Consider the following 16,082-nt stretch of genomic DNA (forward strand, 5'->3'; position numbering starts at 1 on the left):
AAATTGACAGACTTCGAGGCTGAGGACAGCCAATCGAAGCCACCAAACGCCCAAGTCAGTCACCAATGGCGGGGCCATCTGGTACAACGAAGCTTGTGGTCACCCAAGTCCATGTGCCGCCGAATCGCATCACGGGGGCAGAAAACAGCAAACAACCTCCCCCACGCAAACAATGAGTGATCGCCCACAGCCGTCTACGGCCCCACAGCTGCAACTGAGGACCAGCGAGGCCGCGAAGATCAGGGGAGACTGGTCAGCTGAAAAGCAGGACTATACTCCCCCACACCACCACTGCAGCCACCATCCCCAAAAGAACAGAGACAGGGAAGGAACCACACTGGAATACCCACCCAACAGACTGATCCATATGGGAATCCAGACCAAATAAACACTCCTACAGGACGAGGCGGGACCGTCCCAACAACAACAACTCACCAAGCCTGACTGGTCTGACCCTCACACCAAATCACACAACAGCTAAACAGAGCTGTCTGGAAGTGGACGCCGGACGAAAAATAAACCTGACCACTATACCCCAGACTATCTGGCAAACAAACAAAACAAATGCCAAGACTAGAGGTTTAACATAAGCACAAGCAAAACTATACTGATAATGGGAGACTCAAATGCTGCCAAATTCCCACCTTTCGACTTGACTAACCTACAAATTGACAGTTATCCGGGAGCCACATTCAGACATGCGGAGAGCACAACCAACAAAGCCACCCACTCCAACACAATAAAAGAGGTGATTGTGTCCTTTAGGCGAAGTAATAGATCACAAAAACTGAAAAAGACCACCATCAAGCAGCTTCAGGGGGCATCAGAGCAGCAAAAAGCAAATTCCTACGGGCCAATGTGCAGATACCCATGATTAACTACTCCATAAGCCTCCTGCTGGGGGAACAAACAAACCTACAAAAACTGAATGAATACATCAAAGGCAACTCCAACCATGCCACCACTAAATAGGACTCTCTTCGAGACTTATAGAAGGACAACGTGCACTGGACTCCACAGACGGCAATATAATTACTGACAATACTGGTTGAAGTATTTAAAAGTCCCCACAAGCCTGCCGATACAGGACGGGAATGAAAATGTAGTACTAGCGAAAAACTTTCTCCTAACTTCCCCACAATTAACCCTACTGAACAGAGGAATAAAATTCATTCCAACTAAGTAACAAAAAGCATCATGGAACAGATCAGAAGGGACATTCAACAATGCCACAGAAGACTGAAACTAGCAGTGTATTACAAGGACAGCACAGATGCGGAGCCCCTGCCATTCACTCCCAAGTCGGAATAGACTCCTAACAGCACGCTGCTGGCGGAACTCGCGACCCTCAGTGGCCAATTTGAATTATTTCGACAAATTCTTCCGCATACAGCATGTAGTAAAACCTAATAGTACAAAAGACAGAGCCTTATCAGAACTCCTCGATAACAGACGGATCATTAAACCGGCCGACAAGGAGTGCAATTGTCATGGCCAGAGAACAGTATCTGTGGAAAGCATAAAGACGACAATTACTACCTAAAACTGAGGAAACCCCATCTATCTGGACACAGTCCCATTAGTTTGAAGCAAGCAAAATTTTATTTACATCATTTGATTTATATCACTGTTAAACACCGTTACAAAGTGCTTTACATTACATACACAAAATGCGAACAAATACATAGTGAATGAAATCTTTTTTAATATATATATATATATATATATATATATATATATATATATATATATATATATATATATATATATAGAACCGGTAGTAACAGACCAAGCTAAAAAAAACAAAACAGAAGTCAAACGTGGGAATCCATTAAAAAGTCATATTTTGTTTTGCAGTTGGAATAAGCAATAGATAAAAGACTGATGCCATCATGTTTAAATAATTTGTAATATTCGTCTACCTTTTCCAAGACCAATGTTGTGATTGAGAGTTCATTTGAACTGCATGTTATGTATATATCATTTCATTTATTACAAGTAATAGTACTATAATTTTGAAGTCTCAGCTTAAGGTTATGTACACATACGTATACATCAGGAAGACTTAAGCAGTACCGGCAAGCAATTATTGTATTACATGCAACTATGATTTGTATTGAGACTTATTTCGACAGCCGATTTTAATGTTGAGGGGCAAATCCTGTTGGGTTTCTTTCACATAAGTTAGATGAAGGGAAGATCTCCGCAAGCAAGCAACTAACAAGACTTCATGTGTAATGAAAGTTTGTCGTATATAGCGAACTTTGAGAAGTTAATATTTACAAACAAGATTTGACGACTTCCCTGTCGTAGCATGCAGCCAACGAGGTGTAACCCCCCTGATTTTAGCTGCCCTAGAAAGAGTTAATGCATGTCCATGCAGTCCCCTGTGGAGGGCGCTAGCAGCCTGTCCAAATGGAAAATTACCAGGCCTTGTCAGATCAGAACGAAAGTAAAAGATTGACTGCAGACCTTTCTTGAGCTGCAGACGAATGAACCAAAGTCCAACTCGCAGAAGCTGGAACAGAGATATAAAATGTATGCCTTTGTTACCCTTACTCATTTAAGTTTCCCAGTTTAAATTAATTAATCCCGTTTGGATTGCAGAGGAATGCTTGCTTGGAAACCGGTTTTCTTTATTTGCCCGGATTCTTCAGTGAGTTTCTACACTAGCTAACCATGTGCTAGTTTAGCCATGTTTGTCTTTTTTCTATCCATGCACTGTAGTAGCATAGTAGTGGTCTTATAATGTGTAGGCCTGTTAGGCCTAGAACTGAAGAGAACCTAGAACATTTCATTACAAGAACCAATCAGAGGATTTTCAGATAGCCCATATCCTATAGCTTAATATGAATGTGAAATTTATACAATTCCACTGTGATTTGTACTTGTTAGTTGCAAGGACCTTCACTACCTTCGTTTTGTTTCCTAATTCCATTATTTGGGAATGTGAAAGATTGATTCAAATATTCTAGAACTGGTGCTTTAGAGAGCAGAGACTTATTTTCTACCCTGCGGTATGCAGGTTGGTTTTTTTGTGTACTGGATTCCTTCCCCAAGAGAAGGGAGCAGCAAGCCCTGTGACCCACGAGGCGTAGACAGCACGTGGAAGAGTGGCGTCTTGCTTCTCCATTGAGGACGACCAGGAGAGACAGACAAGACCGTTTTGGAGATCTCCATTTTTGTGAATGAACACTACACACACTACCCAGGTAGCTTCAGACTTTTATCTTTTCATATTTTCTCTTTTTGACCAGAGCTCTGAGTCTACACACTGAAAAGACATTACAGACAAACCAAAAGGGGTTTGACCCTTATTCTTTTCCTTATTGACCATTCAAAGTGCACTTATGTTGTTATTAATATGTTTAATAAATGCCGGCCGTTTCTCTTTTATAATATTGTTGGTCTGAATAATATTCTTTTCCAATGCCTCCTTAGCCAAACCTATTTTAGATTTAGCCCAGTTTGCCTTCTAACCCATTTTCTGGGTCATAGGCATTTTCTTTGTCTGTATGTTACTTCAATATATGTTACGCAACATGGAGCGTATACCATTTTTTCCATGTGAAGCTATTATGGTCTTCATGGGTCATTAATACTGTCAGTTTTCATGGTGGATTTGGAGGCGAATACAACTTTCAAATAAACCAGTAGCGAGAAAGCCACTTGTGTCTGTGCTTTGAGGGAAATATAACTGAGGTTTGAGGATCAGAGTGGTCTGAAAGTGAAATGAGAAGATCGCAAATATAACTGGGGGCAAGATCATGCAGTGCTTTAAATGTAATCAATAAACTCAAGATTATTCTGAACTTCACAGGAGGCCAATAAAGAGATGCAAGAATAGGGGTAATATGGGACCTACAACTAGTTCTAGTTAGTTTAGCAACTGCATTTTGAACCAACTGTAGATGATTTAAAGTAGCATAGTTGAGGCCAGAGTAGAGAAAGTTACATTAATCTAGAAGGGAGAAAGTGTGAATTAATTTTTCGATGTCTTTAAAAGGGATTTTTGCAATATTTTGTAGCTGAAGGAAACAGGATTGGACAACCTTAGTAACATGGTGATCAAAAGACACTGGTCAAAGATGACACCAAATTTTTAGCGGTAGGTTTCATGTTTGAATGAAGTGGACCAATAAACTGACTTATATATGTCTGTATAACATTTTGATTGTAAAATTTCAATAAATAACATTTGTGAAATAAGTACCGGATCAAACATCTACTGCTCGTCATTTTACTCAGCCATTACCCGAGTCCATCATAACATCTTCTATTACAGTATTACCGTATGGTACAGCAGCACAGACAGTCAAACACGAAAAAACTGCAGTGGATTATCAACAAGGCATCCAAAATCATAGGCAACCCATTCCCCTCAGTTGAATCTCTACATACTAACTGGACTGTAAAGCGAGCAAAGATCACCTGCGACCCCTCACATCCTGCTCATCACTTCTTCCAGCTCCTTCTCTCAGGGAAGTGCTACAAGTCACTGTCAACTAAGACTACACGCTTTGCAAACAGTTTTTTTCTCCCTATCCATCAAGACTCTGAATTCCTCCCTATAGTCCCATCCTCACACACCATTGGCATAAATACCACCATTCACCTGTTATACCGGATACGTTTATTTCTGCTATTGTGTAACTGTATTGTTCATGATTTGTGGAGTGTCTGTTGTTGTACATGTATATATTGTGCTGCAGAATCAAACAGTAGCAAAAAATAATTCCACCGGTTTTGCTCGTGTGGCTAATAAAATTATTTACCAAAAAGCATATCATCAAATCAACTTGTCTCTGCCATGTTCTCTGCTCTATACTATTATATCCATCGATTATATCCAACTATACTATGTCCTATACTCTATGTTCTCTGCTCTATACTATCTAACGATTATATTACATCTATACTATGTTCTATACTCTATGTTCTCTGCTCTATACTCTATTTATTATATCTATCAAATACCATGTTGCGCGCGCGCACACACACACACACACACACACACACACACACACACACACACCCCCAATACAAGTTCCTCTCACAGCTGGGGAACAGTTATTAAATAAAGAAGGGGGGCACATCTTTGTTAGGACCTTGGTTTGGTATGGACCCAAGTACAGAAAAAAAATAAATCAGACAGAAACCAGGCTTCAAACAATAATCCAGTCTTTCACTTGACAAACTCACCAGGAACAAACAATAAACCAGTATTTATGACTTGACAAACTAAATCAGGGGAAAAAAATAATCCAGCCTTTATGACTTGACAAAACTAAATCAGGAGCAAATAACCCAGTCTTCATGACTTGAGACCCTAACTCAGGAACATGTGCTTGCACATTGTTTTTAATGACAATAAAACTGAAAATAATCCAGTCTTTATGACCTGACAAACTAAACCAAGTACAAACAATAATCCAGTCTTTATGACTTGAGAAACTAAATCAGGAACAAATAATAATCCAGTCTTTATGACTTGACAAACTAAACCAGGAACAAACAAACCAGTCTTTATGACGAGACAAACTAAATCAGGGACAAAATGTCCCCCCCAAAGTATTTTTGTTAAAATTTGTTTGGGCACTATTTGGGTATGTGTAGTGAGGGGAGCTTGTTGCTGGTGGGTATACTGTAAAATATCACAACAACAAAGACGAACTCTTAAGCTAACCATGGCAATGACATTTCTGATGGGAAGTACCAAGCTTCTCGGAGTGACAGTTTTGGATAAAGTGTACAGATGGCTCTTTCTATATGTTGCGGTTGAGGTATGTTTTGGGTTATAGTGGAGCGGATAAAAGCCAAACTCGAGTGGAATTGTGCAAATTATGATACAAGCGTGAAATTTGGTGAATTTCTTCTCCACAGGCTTCCAATCAAATCTGTCCGATTGGCCACTTGAAAATCCAAGATGGCCATTTTTCAAGATGGCTGTCAAATTAGCCTCCAAAAATGGCTTTTTTTTTAATATATATATTTTGTGTCGTTTTTTGGCTTGATTGATCTTGGTGTCAATTCCTATGTTTTCAAGCCTGTTGGGTTGGATTTTGGGATTTTTATATAGCAACACATTTTATATACAAAATTAATGAGTGGGTGTGTTTTTTTTTGTTTTTTTTAATTGTACTTTTCTGCAATTTAATGTTTTTAGGTTTAGGACTAAGGTTTAGATTTGGATAAAATTGACGAATTCTTGCATTTTTTTCCCTTTTTACCACTCAGAACATGCTCCTTCCCTTGATGCTCCCATAAAAGGAACACTGAACGGTCACCAAAAGCACAGAGCTTGTGATTAAACCACTTCTCTGTACCTGCTTCGCACTCAGGAAGAAGCACCCCAGCTCATCATTGTGGGTGGTGGGACTCACACTTTAGAAAAACATTTCTCAATATGAAAACTAAAGAAATTATCCCCGAAATTAGGATGAGGTGTAGATAAACGTAACGGGTGGCTCTATATCTTTCAGTTAGCGTTGGGATAAGGGTTCTATCTGCTCGGGCAGACAATCCTACAGAGCCACAGCAATACAGACTAACTCGTCGCGATAGCCAAGCTATCCATGGCAATGGCATTTCTAAAGCAAAGAACCGAGCTTTTCAGAGTAAAAGTTTTGCATAAAATTAACAGACAGCGCTTTCTACATGTTTCACTTGAGGTAGGTTTGAGTTAGGAATTATCTGCTCAGTCAGACAATCCCACAAAAAAAATACAACAGAGAATAACTCTTGACATAGCCAAGCTATCCATGACAAAGTCATTTCTGAGGGAAAGTACTGACCTTTTCTGAGTGAAACGTTTGGATAAAATTAAAAGATGGCTCACAGTCATGTTTTTTCTTCTTTTGTTTGTTTTTTCCTCTTTTTTTTTTCTTCTTTCATTATTTCAGGATGTCTCTCCTATCTTTTATTTATTTTCGGTCTGGTTGTGCTTGTTTCGTTCGTATTCTGATTTAATGTCCATGTTATTTCAAACTGATATACTTGTTTATATGTTTTATTATTGTGAAAAAAAAACTCTTAATCATAAAAAAGAAAAAAAAGATGGCTCTTTCTACATCTTTCGGTTAGGGATGAGTTAGGCTAAGAGTTTTATCTGCTCAGGCAGACAATACCTCAGCAACATCGACTAACTCTTCACAGTTGCCAAACTAACCATGGCAAAGACATTTCTGATGGAAAGTACAGAGCTTCATGGAGTGATAGTTTTGGATGAAATTAACAGATGGCTCTTTCTACACGTTTCGGTTGGGTTAGGGTAAGTGTTTTATCGGTTCAGGCAGACCATCCCACAGAGAATACCACAGCAACAGAGATCAACTCTTTGCGAAAGCCAAACCAACCACAACAATGGCATTTCTGACAGAAAGTACTGAGCTTCACGGAGTGAAAAGAGAATAAAATTAACGGATGGCTCTTTCGACATGTTTTGCTTAGGGTAGGGGTTTATCAGCTCAGGCAGACAATCGCACAGAACACCACAGAGACCAACTAAGCAGTAGCCAGGCTATGCACAGCAATGTCATTTCTGATGAAAAGTGCCAAGCTTCTAGGAGTGATAGTTTCTGATAACAATAACGTATGCTCTCTCTACGCATTTCAGTTTGGTTAGGGTGAGGGTTTTACTTACTCAGGCAGAAAATCCCACAGAGAATACCACAGCAAAAGAGACTAACTCTTCATAGTAGCAAAGCTAACCACGGCAATGGCATTTCTGACGGAAGGTACCGAGCTTCTCAGAGTGATAGTTTCGGATAAAATTAACATATGCTCTTTGTACATGTTTGGGTTGGGGTAGGGTACGGGTTTTACCTGTTCAGGCAGAAAATCCTACAGAGAATACCAATGCAAGAGAGAATACCTTCGCATACATAAGCCAACCATGGCAGTGGCATTTCAGAGGAAAAGTACAGCGCTTCTCAGAGTAAAACTTTTGGATAAAATTAAGGGTTGGCTCTTTCTACATCTTTTGGTTAGGTTTGGGATAGGGTTACGGTAAGGGTTTTATCAGCTCAGGCAAATCGATCCCACAGAAAATACCACAGCAACAGACACCAACTCTTCGTGGTAGCCAAGCTAACCACGGCAATGGCATTTCTGATGAAAAGTACCAAGCTTCTCGGAGTGATAGTTTCAGTTAAAATTAACGGACAACTCTTTCTACAGGTTTCACTTAAGAGTAATGGGATTTATCTGCTCAGGCCAAAAATCCTACAGAGAATACCACCGCAACAGAGAATAACTTCGCTAGACAAGCTAACCACGTAAATGGCATTTCAGATGGAAAGTACCGAGCTTCTCGGAGGAACAGTTTCAGATAAAATTAACGGACGGCTTTTTCTACATGTTTGTCTTAGTTGTAAGGGTTTTATCTGCTCTAGCAGACGATCCTACAAAGAACAATACAGCAATAGAGACAAACTCTTCGCAGTAGCCAAGCTAACCACGGCAATTGCATTTCTGAAGGAAAGAACCAGCTTTTCAAAGTAAAAGGTTTGCATAAAATTAACGGACAGCGCTTTCTACATGTTTCGCTTGAGGTAGGGTTTGGGCTCATCTACTCAGTCACACCATCTCACAACAAAATACCACAACAACATAAAACAACTCTTAGCAGTAGCCAGGCTATCTATGGCAAAGTCATTTCTGAAAGAAAGAACCAAGCTTCTTAGAGTGAAAGTTTTGGATAAAATTAATGGAGGACTCTTTCTACATCTTTCGGTTAGGGATGAGTTAGGCTAAGATTTTTGTCTGCTCGGGCAAACAATCCAACACACAATACCACAGCAACAGAGAATAATTCTTCGCAGTAGCATTTCTGAACATGGAACGATAGTTTCAGATAAAACTAATGGATTGCTCTTTCTACATGTTTCGGTTGGGATAGGGTAAGGGTTTTACCTGCTCAGGCAGACAATCTCACAGCTACAGAGGCTAACTCTTCGCAGTAGCAAAGCTCACCATGGCCATGACATTTCTGATGGAAAGTACCAAGCTTCTCGGAGTGACAGTTTTTCTTTCTTATTAATGTATGCACTTTCTACAATGTTTCGGTTTGGTTGACGCAAGGGATTTACCTGCTCAGGCAAACAATCCCACAGCAACAGAGAATTACTTCATCGTAGACAAGCTAACCACAGCAATGGCACTGCTCTTCTCAAGTACCAAGCTTCTGAGTGATACTTTCGGGGCAAAAAATTGACAGAGGCCGTTTCTACATGTTTCACTTAGGGTAAGGGTTTTATCAGCTCAGGCACACAATCGCACAGAGACTACCACAGCAACAGAGACTAACTCTTCGCAGTAGCCAAGCTCATTACGGCAATGGCATTTCTGATTAAAAGTACCAAGCTTCTCGGAGTGAAAGTTTTGGATAACATTAATGGACGGCACTGTCTACATGTTTCACTTATGGTAAGGGTTTCATCTGTTCAGTCGGACAATCCCGCAAAAATACAACAGCAACAGAGAGACTCTTCATGGTAGCCAAGCTAACTACGGCAATGGCATTCCTGATGGAATGTACCAAGCTTCTCGGAGTTAAAGTTTTGGAAAAAAATTGCTGGACAGCTCTTTCTACATATTTCGCTTAGTGTAAGGGTTTTATCAGGCAGACAATCGCACAGAAAATACCACAGCAACAGAGACCAACTATTCATAGTAGCCAAGCTAACTACAGCAATGGCATTCCTGATGGGAAGTATCAAGTTTCTTGCAGTGAAAGTTTTGGATAAAATTAATGGACAGCTATTCTACATATTTCACTTATAGTAAGGGTTTTATCTGTTCAGTCAGACAATCCCGCAGAAATACAATAGCAACAGAGACTAACTCTTCGTGGTAGCCAAGCAAACCAGGGCAATGTCATTACTGAGGGTAAGTACCAAGATTCTCGGAGTGAAAGTTTTGGATAAAATTAATGGACGGCTCTTTCTACATGTTTCGCTTAGATCTAAGGGTTTTATCGGCTCAGACAGACAATCGCACAGAGAATACCACAGCAACAGAGACGAACTCTTCGCAGTAGCCAAGCTAACTACGGCAACGGCATTTCTAATGGAAAGTACCAAGTTTCTCGGAGTGCAAGTTTTGGATAAAATTACTGGACAGCCATTTCTACATATTTCACTTAGTGTAACGATTTTATCAGCTCAGGCAGACAATCACACAGAACATCACAGCAACAGAGTCTAACTCTTCGTAGTAGCCAAGCTAACTACGGCAATGGTATTACTGATTGAAAGTACGAAGCTTCTCAAAGTGAAAGTTTTGGATAAAATTAATGGACGGCTCTTTGTACATGTTTCACTTAGCGTTTTATCAGCTCAGGCAGTCAATCGCACAGAGAACACCACAGCAACAAAGACTAACTCTTCATTGTAGCCAAGCCAACTACGAAAATGGAATTTCTGATGGAAAGTACCAAGCTACTCGTAAAAGTTTTGGATAAAATCACTGGACGGCTTTTGCTATATATTTAGCTTAGTTGTAAGGGCATTATCTGCTCATGCAGACAAATCGCACAGAGAATACCACAGCAACAGAGACTAACTCTTCGCAGTAGCGAAGCTAACAACGGCAATGGCATTTCTGAAGGAAAGAACTGAGCTTCTCGGACTGAAAATGTTGGATGAAATTAACGGAGTGCTTTCTAAATGTTTCACTTAGAGTAAGGGGTTTATCTGTTTAGGCGGACAATCTCTCAGAAATACAACAGCGACAGAGACTAACTCTTCGTGGTAGCCAAACTAACCACGCTAATGGCATTTATGATGGAAAGTAGAGGTACTCGTAGTAAACATTTTAGATAAAAATCAACGGATGGTCCTTGCTACATGTTTTGGTTGACGTAGTGTTTGAGTTTAGGGTCAAGTTTTTCTGGTCAGGCGGACAGTGCCCAACCGCTGGCTTAGCGATACCCCAATATGAGAGTTATGGAGAGCTTGATGGGTTCAATTTGGATGTTTTTTTCTTCTTTACAACTGATCTGCCACTGTCCTGTATCTTGATTAGTTTATCCCGTGTTAAACTTGCAAAATTGCTGGTGAGGTTTGGAGCATTATAAGTGATTTTTTTTTTTAGTTGAAGTTCACTGCTATTGGTTTGTTTTTAGGGTTAGGTTTAAAATAAAAGTAATTGATGGCTTTCTCAATTTTTTTCTTTTACCACTCAGAGCACGCTCTCTGCCTCAAAAAGGACAGAGCTTGTAATCAAATCACTTCTCTGTACCTGCTTCATGCTCAGGAAGAAGCACCGTAGCTCATCATCGTGGGTGGTGGACTCACACTTAAACATTTTTCAAACCAAGAACGACAGAAATGACCGCTGAAAGTGTACTCTTCTGAATCTTTTGGATAAAATTAATGGCCGTCTCTTCCTACATCTTTTGGCCAGGGTTGGCGTAGGGTTACAATGAGGGTTTTTCCTACTCAAAAGTAGTTCCACAGAGAATACCACAGCAGCAGACACTGTCTGCCTGAGCAGATAAAACTCTTATACTAAACCTATCCCAACCCTTACAGAAAGATGTAGAAAGAGCCATCCGTTAATTATATCCAAACCTTAAGCTCCGTGACATTATTTTCCATCAAATACCATTGTCGTGGTTAGCTTGACTTCTGCTAAGAATTAATCCCACAAAGAATACCATAGCAACAGAGACTGTCTTGGCGGTTGCCAAGCTAACCATTGCAATGGCATTTCTGATGGAAAGTACAGAGCTTCTCGGTGTGAAAGGTTTGGATAAAAATCAACATACGGCTCTTTCAACACGTAAGGGTAGGGTTTGTGTTAAGGTAAAGGTTTTACCTGCTCGGGCAGAAAATCCCACAGCAACAGATTTTAACTCTTCATGTTAGCCACGCCAACCATGGCAATGGCATTTTTGATGGGAGATACTAGGCTTCTCCGAGTGAAAGGTAAGGGTTAGAATTGAATGCCAGAGCCAACACATGTCAACCAGGCGCCTCAACAATGCCCAAATACTGGCTTACAGATACCCCCAGGTTTAGGGTTACGAATTTGGAGAGAGTTTGATGGATTGGGTATAGGATCTATTTGGAGGTTGTTTATTCTTTACACTTGATCCCCCATTGTCTTCCCTCTTGATTAGTTTATCCCGTTTTAAACTTGAAAAGTTGTTGGTGGGGTTTGCAGTAGTACAAGTGGGTTTCTTTTATTGGATTGCACTTCTACAATCGTCATGTTTTTAGGGTTTGGACTAAGTTTTAGGGGTAGGTTTAAATAAAATTGAGGAATTTCTACATTTTTACCCCTCCTTTTTACCACACCGAACAGGCTCCTTCCTCTTGATATCTCCATAAAAGCAACACTGAACGGTCACCAAAAGCACAGAGTGAGTGATTAAACCACTTCTCTGTACCTGCATTTCACACTGAACATACTAGGTTAACTTTATGGTTAGGGTTGAATGCCAGAGCCAACACATGTCAACTGAGCACCTCCGCCAATGCCCAAGTGCTGGATTAGAAATACCCCCAGGATTCGGGTTAGGGATATGGATAGAGTTTGATTGGTTAAGTCTGGGGGCAATTTGGGTGTTTATTCATTACAACTGATCTCCCAGTCTTATATCTTGATTACTTTATCCCGTTTTAAACTTGAAAAGTTGTTGGTGGGGTTTGGAACAATACAAGTGTTTGTCGTTTGTTTGTTTTGTTTTTTTTTCAAATTGAACTTTTCTGCAATTACAATTTAATGTTTTAAGAGTTAAGAGTAAGGTTTAGGGTTAGATCAAATTGATGAATTTCTGCACTTTTTTTCCTTTTTACCACTCAGAACATGCCCCTTCTCTTGATGCTCCCATAAAAGGAACATTGAATGTCATCTAAAGCACAGAGCTTGTGATTAAACAACTTCTCTGTACCCGCTTAGCGCTCAGGAAGAAGCACCCCAGCTCATCATGGTGGGTGGCGGGACTCGCACTTTAGAAAAACATTTCTCAAGATAAAAACTAAAGAAATTATCTCTGAAATTAGTATTAGGCTTTGATAAACGCAATGGATGGCTCTATATCTTTCGGTTACGGTTGGGGTAAGAGTTTTATCTGCTCTGGCAGACAATACCACAGCAATAGAGACCAACTCGTCGCAGTAGCCAAGCTAACCACGGCAAGGGTATTTCTGATGGAAAGTAGAGCTTCTCAGAGTAAAAGCTTTGCATAAAATTAACGGACAGCGCTTTCTACATATTTCACTTGAGGTAGGATTTGGGTTAGGGTAAGGGTTTTATCTGCTTAGCCACACAATCCCAAAGAAAACACTACAGTAACAGAGACAAACTGTTCATAGTAGCCAAACTAACCACAGCAAAGTCATTTCTGATGTTAAGTACCGAGCTTCTCGAAGTGATAGTTCCGGATGAAATTAACAAACGACTCTACATGTTTCACGTAAGAGTAAGGGTTTTATCTGCTCAGCCAGATAATCCCAAAAAATACCACAGCAACAGACAGTCTTGGTGGTAGCCAATGGCATTTCTGATGGAGAGTAGCAAGCTTCTCACAGCGATAGCTTTGGCTAAAATAAACGGATGGCTCTTTCTACATGTTTCAGTTGGTTTAGTGTAAGTGCTTTACCTGCTCAGGCAGACAATCCCACACAAAATAGCACAGCAACAGAGACTAACACTTCACGGTAGCCAAGCTAAACACAGCAAGGAAAATTCAGAAATTAAGTACCGACTTATTCGTACTCGAAATTTTAGATCAAACTAACTGACTTTCTTCATGTTTTGGTTGAGGGTTTTATCAGCTCAGGAAAACTCACAGCAACAGAGACTAACCCTTCGTAGTAGCAAAGCTCGCCACGGCAATGGCATTTCTGATGGAAAGTACCCAGCTTCTCGGAGTGACAGTTTTGGATCTTACTGACCTAAGCTCTTTCTACAACGTTTCGTTTTAGTTAGCATAAGTGTTTTACCCGCTCAGGCAGACAATCCCACAGCAACAGAGACTAACTTTATCGTAACCAAGCTAAATACAGCAATGGCACTGCTCTTCTCAAGTACCGACTTTCTGAGTGACAGTTTCGGAAAAAAAATTCACGGAGGCTGTTTCTACATGTTTCACTTAGCGTAAGGGTTTTATCAGCTCAGGCAAACAATCACACAGAGAATACCACAGCAACAGAGACTAACTCTTCGTAGTAGCCAAGCTAACTACAGCAAATGGCATTACTGATGGAAATTACCAAGCTTCTCGGAGTGAAAGTTTTGGATAACATTAATGGACGGCTCTTTCTAAATGTTTCATTTATAGTAAGGATTTTATCTGTTCAGGCGGACAATCCCGCAGATATTACAACAGCAACAGAGACCAACTCTTCGTGGTAGCCAAGCTAACCACGGCAATGGCATTTCTGATGGAAAGTACCAAACCTCTCAGAGTATACGTTTTAGATAAAATTAATGGACGGCTCTTTCTACATTTTTCGCTTAGTTGTAAGGGTTTTATCAGCCAAACAATCACACAGAGAATACCAGAGCAACAAAGTCAAACTCTTCGCAGTAGCCATGGAGTAATAGTTTTGGATGAAATTAATGGACGACTCCGTCTACATATTTCGCTTAATTGTAAGGGTTTTATCAGCTCAGGCAGTCAATTGCACAGAACATACCACAGCAACAGAGAAAAACTCTTTGTAGTAGCCAAGCTAACTACGGCAATGGCATTCCTGATGGAAAGTACCAAGCTTCTCGGAGTGAAAGTTTTGGTTAACATTAATGGACGCGTCTTTCTACATGTTTCACTTATGGTAAGGGTTTTATCTGTTCAGGCGGACAATCCCGCAGAAATACAACAGCAACAGAGACTGTCTGCCTAAGCAGATAAAACCCTTATACTAAACCTATCCCAACCCTTACAAAAACATGTAGAAAGAGCCAGCCGCCAATTATATCCGAACCACAAGCTCCGAAACACTCCGTATCTTCCACCAGAAATACCATTGCCGTGGTTAGCTTGGCTCCTGCTAAGAATTAATCCCACAAATAATACCATAGCAACAGAGACTGTCTTGGCGGTTGCCAAACTAATCACTGCAGTGGCATTTCTGATGCGAAGTACAGAGCTTCTCGGAATGCAAAATTTGGATAAAATTAACAGACGGCTCTTTCAACACGTTTGGGTTGGGGTTTGTATTAGGGTAGAGGTTCTACCTGCTCAGGCAGCAAATCCCACAGAAAACCCCACAGCAAGAGACCAACTCTTCGCGGTAGCCAAGCTAACCACGGCTCCGGCATTTCACACTGAACATACTAGGTTAACTTTATGGTTAGGGTTGAATGCCAGAGCCAACACATGTCAACTGAGCACCTCCGCCAATGCCCAAGTGCTGGATTAGAAATACCCCCAGGATTCGGGTTAGGGATATGGATAGAGTTTGATTGGTTAAGTCTGGGGGCAATTTGGGTGTTTATTCATTACAACTGATCTCCCAGTCTTATATCTTGATTACTTTATCCCGTTTTAAACTTGAAAGGTTGTTGGTGGGGTTTGGAACAATACAAGTGTTTGTCGTTTGTTTGTTTTGTTTTTTTTTCAAATTGAACTTTTCTGCAATTACAATTTAATGTTTTAAGAGTAAGGTTTAGGGTTAGATCAAATTGATGAATTTCTGCACTTTTTTTCCTTTTTACCACTCAGAACATACCCTTCTCTTGATGCTCCCATAAAAGGAACATTGAACGTCATCTAAAGCACAGAGCTTGTGATTAAACAACTTCTCTGTACCCGCTTAGCGCTCAGGAAGAAGCACCCCAGCTCATCATGGTGGGTGGTGGGACTCGCACTTTAGAAAAACATTTCTCAAGATAAAAACTAAAGAAATTATCCCCGAACTTAGTATTAGATTTTGATAAACTCAATGGATGGCTCCATATCTATCGGTTACGGTTGGGGTAAGAGTTTTATCTGCTCTGGCAGACAATACCACAGCAATAGAGACCAACTCGTCGCAGTAGCCAAGCCAACCACAGCAATGGTATTTCTGATGGAAAGTAGAGAGCTTCTCAGAGTAAAAGCTTTGCATAAAATTAACGGACAGTGCTTT

The 16,082-nt window shown here is 40.4% G+C and overlaps 3 non-coding genes and 1 pseudogene across 3 annotated transcripts; all 4 read right to left on the reverse strand.

Moving 5' to 3' along the window:
* Positions 1–6,228: 6,228 nt before the first annotated feature.
* LOC130131868 (small nucleolar RNA U3) lies at positions 6,229–6,443 on the reverse strand. The gene has a single exon (XR_008812417.1). It is a non-coding gene; the product is annotated as a small nucleolar RNA U3 (small nucleolar RNA).
* Positions 6,444–11,176: 4,733 nt separating this feature from the next.
* On the reverse strand, positions 11,177–11,353 carry LOC130131858 (small nucleolar RNA U3; annotated as a pseudogene).
* A 1,448-nt stretch (positions 11,354–12,801) lies between these two features.
* Positions 12,802–13,020, reverse strand: LOC130131844 (small nucleolar RNA U3). The gene has a single exon (XR_008812401.1). It is a non-coding gene; the product is annotated as a small nucleolar RNA U3 (small nucleolar RNA).
* A 2,647-nt stretch (positions 13,021–15,667) lies between these two features.
* On the reverse strand, positions 15,668–15,884 carry LOC130131847 (small nucleolar RNA U3). The gene has a single exon (XR_008812404.1). It is a non-coding gene; the product is annotated as a small nucleolar RNA U3 (small nucleolar RNA).
* Between the last annotated feature and the right edge of the window lie 198 nt (positions 15,885–16,082).

This window comes from Lampris incognitus, chromosome 21, assembly GCF_029633865.1.
Source record: "Lampris incognitus isolate fLamInc1 chromosome 21, fLamInc1.hap2, whole genome shotgun sequence".
Lineage (NCBI taxonomy): Eukaryota > Metazoa > Chordata > Actinopteri > Lampriformes > Lampridae > Lampris > Lampris incognitus.